The 8,729-nt window shown below is 45.9% G+C and overlaps 1 protein-coding gene across 1 annotated transcript in view; it reads left to right on the top strand.

Moving 5' to 3' along the window:
* Positions 1-261: 261 nt before the first annotated feature.
* RALGPS1 (Ral GEF with PH domain and SH3 binding motif 1) overlaps positions 262-8,729 on the top strand; it is a 381,204-nt gene continuing 372,736 nt past the window's right edge. The window contains exons 1-2 of the mRNA XM_065418741.1: positions 262-336; positions 7,582-7,838. The gene's annotated coding sequence lies outside the window, so the exon portion shown is untranslated. The remainder of the gene's footprint in view (positions 337-7,581; positions 7,839-8,729) is intronic.

Below are 8,729 nucleotides of genomic sequence, written 5' to 3'. Positions count from 1 at the left end.
GGTTGCCAACCCCTGAGCTAGAGTAAGGGAATGATCTTTGCAATTCTGACACGACAAAAAAGTCAAGCTAGTAGTACTTAGCATGAGTCAGCACTAGACTGATGCTACAGGCATATTTACATGCCACGGGCTCTAGGTGGCCCCCAAACATATACATCTCAAGGTAGGCCTTCCCCCAATCACCAGTGTGGGGAAGATTTCTCAGATGCATAGCATCTGAATGCAAATTAACCTGCAGATTAGTTTTTCTTCTTTATTGCAGAAGGAAATCTCTTGAGTGCAAAGACTGAAGGATCCACTATGCTCACCAATAGGATGGCATACATCAAAATACAGGTTCTGAAAATTATTTTTAATGTTAAATTATAGTGTAGCAGATTTGTCACTGGTTTGTAGTTTCATATTGAAGGATCCTATCCTGCTGGTATCACCAGTGATGCTTGGGGTAGGGAATGTGGGAACTTCCTTGGCATTTATATGCATGCATTATCCACTATACTTTTTTCATAAATTCAAAAATATTCCCTAAGATGTTCAGTATATGGTAAAATGATGTAGACATCTTGGATTTAACTATCAGTTTTCTTATTTTTACAATCTTGAAAATAGTTTTTTTTGCTGTGACACAGCCAGAAGGTTGGTTAATGCTAGAGTACAAAATTTATTATGGCATACAATTCTAGCTTCACCTAGATTGTAGCCACTGAGACACTGCTGACCTTGAGCACTCCAGATTTGTTTAATTTAAGTTGCAATATGTGGCAATAATTACAGTACCATAGTACAGTGTATATGGTTAAACTTCAACCCAACTGCTTGTTTTAGGTCATGAGCCAGCATCTCCCATAATACAGCGTCCATGTATTAGCTGACTTGAAAGCACTTTGGGCCACTTCTAGAGCAAATATCCAACAAACAGTTGCACTGCATGGGCCAAAATAACCTATTTTCCAAAAAGCAACAGAGAGTCCTGTGGCACCTTTAAGACTAACAGATGTATTGGAGCATAAGCTTTCGTGGGTGAATGCCCACTTCGTCTACATGCATTCGACGAAGTGGGCATTCACCCACGAAAGCTTATGCTCCCAATACTTCTGTTAGTCTTAAAGGTGCCACAGGACACTCTGTTGCTTTTTACAGATCCAGACTAACACGGCTACCCCTCTGATACTATTTTCCAAAGGAGTGTATCAATAAAATCTGAAAGAAATGATACTTTGTCAACTTTTTGTTTGAAATTAGTTTAAGACACATGCATAGAAGAGAGACAAGGTGAATGAGGTAATATCTTTTATTGGAAATTGGTCCAGTAAAAGATATTATCTCTCCCACCTTGTCTTTCTAGTATCCTGGAACCAACATAGTTACAAGAACACAGTAAACAATATGCATAGGACACGAGTATGAAACACAAAGCTATGTAACCAATGTTCTACCCCTTTAATAATGAATGGGTCTTCAGGTGCAACACAGCCACTTCTCGTGACAGATCCAAAGTCACTTTCTGCAAGAGTAGGAGTGTTAAATCAATTGGACTTTGCTTCCCCAAATTCCTTCTGTGGTTTTTGTTAGATGAGTGATTTGAGGCAGGGGACTGGCTCTTACTATTCAGGCTACCAAATATAATGGGGTTCTAATCCTGACAAGCACCTGGATGCTCTCATAATATAAAAAAGTGGGTGGAGTGTTGCTGTCCACTGTTACCCAGCAGTTGCTTGCCACCTAGGGCAACAATGCAGAGCTGAAATTAGCTTCTCCACTGTGACATGATTATTCTGAGGCTTCACTCATTTACTTAGAGCTGGAGGGCACAGCCAGGGGCCCATTGATGCAATGGAGATGGGGAACCCAGTAGAGGGATTTCTAGCAGTCAGCTACTGACTCCTCAGACCTTGTAGAATTGTTTTCATTTTAAAGCAAGTTGCGAGACCTTCTGGCTGCAATGTCAAGCAGTGTATTACTGCATTGGCAGCTAGACAGCCAGAAACTGTGTGTGTATGTGTCTGCCCTGCAGTGTAAGCTCAGGCTCAAGCCTAACCTCCCTTCTATCTACATACAAATTCCACTGTTGCAGGACCCCATGGGTGGAGAGAGTCTGAGCCTGAGGCAAGCTGGGACCCACGTGGAGGGGCATGCTGACAGCCAAGTCAAATATGATTATTGAAAATGTTGTTCATATAAAAAAAGTTCTACCAATCCTAAAGGATCAGACACATTACCTTCCAGATCAATGAATATTTCAGATCTTACCCAAATACATGCTTACAGCCAATTCTTATTAATTAAACTAAAAAATATTAAAGAAAAGAGAGACAGTATTGGTTAAAAGTTCATTATATATACAGATATGAATAGTGTCCCTAGGTCAGTTTCATAGTAGAGATGGTAAGCTTTAGAATTGCAAAGAGTCCTTTTCAGAATCAGAGGAGCAGCTGTGTTAGTCTGTATCTGCAAAAAGAACAGGACTACTTGTGGCACCTTAGAGACTAACAAATTTATTTGAGCATAAGCTTTCGTGGGCTAAAGCCCACTTCATTGGATGCATAGAATGGAACATACAGCAAGAAGATATTTATACATACAGAGAACATGAAAAGGTGGAATCGATTGGCCTTTTACAGTTGGTATGGCTACTTCCACCTTTTCATGTTCTCTGTATGTATAAATATCTTCTTGCTGTATGTTCCATTCCAGGGCTAGGCAACCTATGGCACGCGTGCCGAAGGCGGCACACGAGCTGATTTTCAGTGGCACTCACACTACCCAGGTCCTGGCCACCGGTCTGGGGGGCTCTGCATTTTAATTTAATTTTAAATGAAGCTTCTTAAACATTTTAAAAAACTTATTTACTTTACATACAACAATAGTTAGTTATATATTATAGACTTATAGAAAGAGACCTAAAAATGTTAAAATGTATGACTGGCACGTGAAACCTTAAATTAGAGTGAATAAATGAAGACTCGGCACACCACTTCTGAAAGGTTGCCAACCCCTGATACTCAATGGTTACCCAGCTCTCATTCTATAATACCTGCTTCTTGGCTGCTCCCTAGCATTGGCAGCATATCCAGCCACAGTGCACCTGCTACATAAAAGCCCTAACAGTGATTCAGATTAAATGTTGCCAGCATTACACATCACCCTGCCATACAGCAGGTACAATGGTGGATGAGATGCAGCAACTAAAAATTTTAGAGCAGGGGTCGGCAATCTTTCAGAAGTGGTGTGCCAAGTCTTCATTTATTCTCTCTAATTTAAGGTTTCGTGTGCCAGTAATACATTTTAATATTTTTAGAAGATCTCTTTCTATAAGTCTATAATATAGAACTAAACTATTGTTGTATGTAAAGTAAATAAGGTTTTTAAAATGTTTAAGAAGCTTAATTTAAAATTAAATTAAAATTCAGAGCCCCCTGGACCAGTGGCCAGGACCTGGGCAGTGTGAGTGCCACTGAAAATCAGCTCATGTGCCGGCTTTGGCACCCGTGCCATAGGTTGCCTACCCCTGGAGTATGACATTGTACGCAATGGACTCATTTTCAGCCTGGAAAATATATAAGGTTGAATTTCCAAGTCTCTTTCCATGTGTCCTGATTTTTGTTTTGGTCCCCACCTGTCTTTCTAGAATGCTGAATGAACAACTTTATCAGCATTCAAATCTGTTGTCAAGTATAACGCATACTCAATATTCAGCCTGTATCCAGGCAATGCTTTGATGTAAAGCAATTTATTAAATAGTCACATTTATTTCCTAGTAAAATAAATTACCTCTGAGAATTTGGAGAATTATCCAGGTACCACCCCTCTCTCTCCCTCCCCCCGCCCCCTCCTCAGGGCTGTCATGTGATTCAAAAAATTAATCGCAATTAATCATTAAACAATAATAGAATATAATTTATTTAAATATTTGTCGATATTTTCTACATTTTCAAATATAGATTTCAATTACAACTCAGAATACAAAATATACGGTGCTCACTTTATTTTTGATTACAAATATTTGCACTGTAAAATAACAAAAGAAAGTATTTTTCAATTCACCTAATACAAGTACTGTAGTGTAATCTCTTTATCATGAAAGTTGAACTTACAAATGTAGAATTGTGTGAAAAAAACAAAAAAAACTGCATTCAAAAATAAAACAATGTAAAACTTTAGAACCTACCAGTCCACTCCGTCCTACCTCTTGTTCAGCCAATCGCTCAGACAAACAAGTTTGTTTTCATTTGCAGGAGATAACTTTATCTGCTTCTTGTTTACAATGTCACCTGAAAGTGAGAACAGGCATACGCATGGCACTGTTGTAGCCGGTGTTGCAAGATATTTACGTGCCAGATGCGCTGAAGATTCAACGCAGTGCGGACAGACGCATGTTAATTTTCATCATCTGAGTCAGATGCCACCAGCAGAAGATTGATTTTCTTTTTTGGTGGTTCGGGTTCTGTAGTTTCTGCATCGGAGTGTTGCTCTTTTAAGACTTCTGAAAGCATGCTCCACACCTCGTCCCTCTCAGATTTTTGGAAAGCACTTCAGATTCTTAAACCTTGGGTCGAGTGCTGTAGCTATCTTTAGAAATCTCACATTGGTACCTTCTTTACGTTTTGTCAAATCTGCAGAGAAAGTGTTCTAAAAATGAACAACATGTGCTGGGTCATTATCCGAGACTCCTATAACATGAAATATATGGCAGAATGTGGGTAAAATGACGCAGGAGGCATACAATTCTCCCCCAAGGAGTTCAGTCACATTTAATTAATGCATTATTTTTTTAACGAGCATCATCAGCATGGAAACATATCCTCTGGAATGGTGGCCGAAGCATGAAGGGGCATATGAATGTTTAGCATATCTGGCATGTAAATACCTTGCACTGCCAGCTACAAAAGTGCCATGCGCAGGGCCATCCCAAGGGAGATGCGGGGTCTGGGACAGAAGTGACCCATCCCTTCCGGGACCAACTGCGCCAGCCAATCACACCGGCCTGAGGGGCCCCCCCAAAGCATGGGGCGCGGACCACTTGCCCCGATTCGCCGTACCCAAGGGACGACTCTGGCCATGCAAACACCTGTTTAATTTTCAGGTGACATTGTAAATAAGAAGCAGGCAGCATTATCTCCCATAAATGTAAACAAACTTGTTTCTCTTAGCGCCTGGATGAACAAGAAGTAGGACTGAGTGGACTTGTAGGCTTGAAAGTTTTACACTGTTTTGTTTTTGAGTGCAGTTATGTAACAACAACAAAATCTACATTGGTAAGTTGCCCTTTCACGATAAAGAGACTGCACTACAGTACTTGAGTTAATTGTGTGAGTTAATTGTGATTAATCGACAGCCCTAATATATATACATTTGAATGGATAAACTGTCACAGTCATAGAGGGGCCTGAAGGGTCACAAACATCCGCAGGGCCCAGATAATCTCTGTTGGCAACCTTGTCCAGATGCTTCCTTAATGAGTATCTGAGAGTTTATTTTTAACATTCTTCATAGAATATTAGGGTCGGAAGAGACCTCAGGAGGTCATCTAGTCCAATCCCCTGCTCAAAGCAGGACCAGCACCAACTAAATCATCCCATCCAAGGCTTTGTCAAGCAGGGCCTTAAAAACCTCTAAGGATGGAGATTCCACCATCTCCCTAGGTAACCCATTCCAGTGCTTCACCACCCTCCTAGTGAAATATTGTTTCCTAATATCCAACCTAGACCTCCCCCCCTGCAACTTGAGACCATTGCTTCTTGTTCTGTCATCTGCCACCACTGAGAACAGTCGAGTTCCATCCTCTTTAGAACCCCCCCTTCAGGGAGTTGAAGGCTGCTATCAAATCTCCCCTCACTCTTCTCTGCTGCAGATTAAATAACCCCAGTTCCCTCAGCCTCCCCTCATAAGTCATGTGCTCCAGCCCCCTAATTATTTTCGTTGCCCTCCACTGGACTCTGTCTCCAATTTGTCCACATCCCTTCTGTAGTGGGGGGACCAAAACTGGACACAATACTCCAGATGTGGCCTCACCAGTGCCGAATAGAGGGGAATAATCACTTCCCTCGCTCTGCTGGCAATGCTCCTACTAATACAGCCCAATATGCCGTTGGCCTTCTTGGCAATGAGGGCACACTGCTGACTCATCCAGCTTCTCATCCACTGTAATCCCCAGGTCCTTTTCTGCAGAACTGCTGTTTCGTCAGTTGGTCCCCAGCCTGTAGCGGTGCATGGGATTCTTCCTTCCTACATGTAGGACTCTTCACTTGACCTTGTTGAACCTCATCAGATTTCTTTTGGCCCACTCTGGACCCTATCCCTACCCTCCAGCGTATTTACCTGTCCCCCCCAATTTAGTGTCATCTGCGAACTTGCTGAGGGTGCAATTAATCCCATCATCCAGATCATTAATGAAGATGTTGAACAAAACCAGCCCCAGGACCAACCCTTGGGGCACTCCGTTTGATACCGGCTGCCAACTAGACATCGAGCCATTAATCACTACCCGTTGAGCCTGACAATCTAGCCAGCTTTCTATCTACCTTATAGTCCATTCATCCAATCCATACTTTTTTAACTTGCTGGCAAGAATACTGTGGGAGACCGTATCAAAAGCTTTGCTAAAGTCAAGATATATGACATCCACCACTTTCCCCATATCCACAGAGCCAGTTATCTCATCACAGAAGGCAACCAGGTTGCTCAGGCAGGACTTGCCCTTGATGAATCCATGTTGTCTGTTCCCGATCACCTTCCTCTCCTCCAGATGCTTAAAAATTGATTCCTTGAGTACTTGCTCCATGATTTTGCCGGGGACTGAAGTGAGGCTGACTGTCTGTAGTTCCCCGGGTTCTCTTTCTTCCCTTTTTAAAATATGGACACTATATTTGTGTTTTTCCAATTGTGTGGGACCTTCCCTGATTGCCACAAGTTTTAAAAGATAATGGTCAATGGCTCTGCAATCACATCAGCCAACTCCCTCAGCACCCTTGAATGCATTAGATCTGGACCCATGGACTTGTGCACATCCAGCTTTTCTAAATAGTCCTTAACCTGTTCTTTCATCACTGAGGGCTGATCACCTCCTCCCCATACTGTGTTGCCCAGTGCAGCAGTCTGAGGGCTGACCTTGTCCGTGAAGACTGAGGCAAAAAAAGCATTGAGTACTTCAGCTTTTTCCACATCATCTGTCACTATGTTACCTCCCCCATTCAGTAAGGGTCTCTCACTTTCTCTGACCTTCTTGTTGCTAACATACCTGTAGAAACCCTTCTTGTTACCCTTCACATTCCTTGCTAGCTGCAACTCCAATTGTGCTTTGGTCTTCCTGATTACACCCCTGCATGCTCTAGCAATATTTTTATACTCCTCCCTAGTCATCTGTCCAAATTTCCACTTCTTATAAGCTTCTTTTTTGAGTTTAAGCTCAAGGAAGATTTCACTGTTAAGCAGAGCTAGTCGCCTGCCATATCTGGTTTTAGGTGGTTTGAATATATTGGTAATACTGCATGTTGAGTGTATGTTACCTCTAAAAGGAACCAGCGGACCTACCAAAGATTAAATAAGTATGCTACATTTCTGCCTCCTGTAATCAAATTATAGGAATGTGGGAATTGGAAAACTGGGTCAAACCGCTGCCACAGCCACCACCTGCCAGCCAGAGCAAATACTGTCCCAGCTGCCGCCCCACGCACCTGGCGCCCAGGCACTACCCCCGATTGCTGCTGCGCAGAGCACCCCCAGCGCGGACTCCCCTCGCGCCCCACGGCCCGGCAGGAGCCAGCGGAGAGGAGAGAAGCGGCAGCTCCTGCGCATTGAGCGCTTATTTGAATGTTCCCGCCTCTACGCAGCGCTGATTGGTGAGCTGTGGTGGCGGGGGTGAGGGTTGGCTGAACTACCTGTCACTGTGGTGAGCCCAGTCCCCGCGGCCGGGATCGGCCTCGTCCTCACCCTCGCGGCTGCAGCAGTGGGCGGGGGGCTTGGGCCAGGCGGTGGCAGCGGCTTGGGGGCGGCGAGGGGACCCCGCCCCTCCTCCTGCGGCGGGGACAGGAGCCGGCCGGCCTCGGCCTTCGGGAGCAGCGCGCAGCTGAGACCCGCCCGCCCGCCCGCCGGGCAGGTGAGACCCAGAACCGCCCCCGCCCCCGAGACTTTGCCAGGTGAGGCCTTCGCGCCCCCCTCCCCGGGACCCCCATCTCCTCAGACACCGCCTGGCGCTGCTCGCGGGCCGGGGAACCCCCCCGAACAGCAACGGTGGAACCCCTCCCCCACATCCCGCCTGCCCCCGCCTCGAGACCCCTCCCCACACCCCGACCGCCCCGAGCCGCCCTCCCCCACACCTCTGACCCCTCCTCGAGACCCCTCCTCAACCCGAGACCCCTCCCCACACCCTGCCTGCTCCCTCCTCGAGACCCCTCCCCATCCCGAGACCCCTCCTCGAGACCCCGCCCCCCTGAGTCCCCCTCCCCCACACCTCTGCCCCCTCCTCGAGACCCCGCCCCAACCCGAGACCCCTCCCCACACCCTGCCAGCTCCCTCCTCGAGACCCCTCCCCATCCCGAGACCCCTCCCCCACACCCCGACCGCCCCCTCCTCGAGACCCCGCCCCCCCTGAGTCCCCCTCCCCCACACCTCTGCCCCCTCCTCGAGACCCCTCCCCACACCCCGACCGCCCCGAGCCGCCCTCCCCCACACCTCTGACCCCTCCTCGAGACCCCTCCTCAACCCGAGACCCCTCCCCACACCCTGCCTGC

Source organism: Emys orbicularis, chromosome 18 (assembly GCF_028017835.1).
Source record: "Emys orbicularis isolate rEmyOrb1 chromosome 18, rEmyOrb1.hap1, whole genome shotgun sequence".
Classification (NCBI taxonomy): Eukaryota; Metazoa; Chordata; order Testudines; family Emydidae; genus Emys; species Emys orbicularis.
This window is presented reverse-complemented; position numbering and strand designations above follow the sequence as displayed.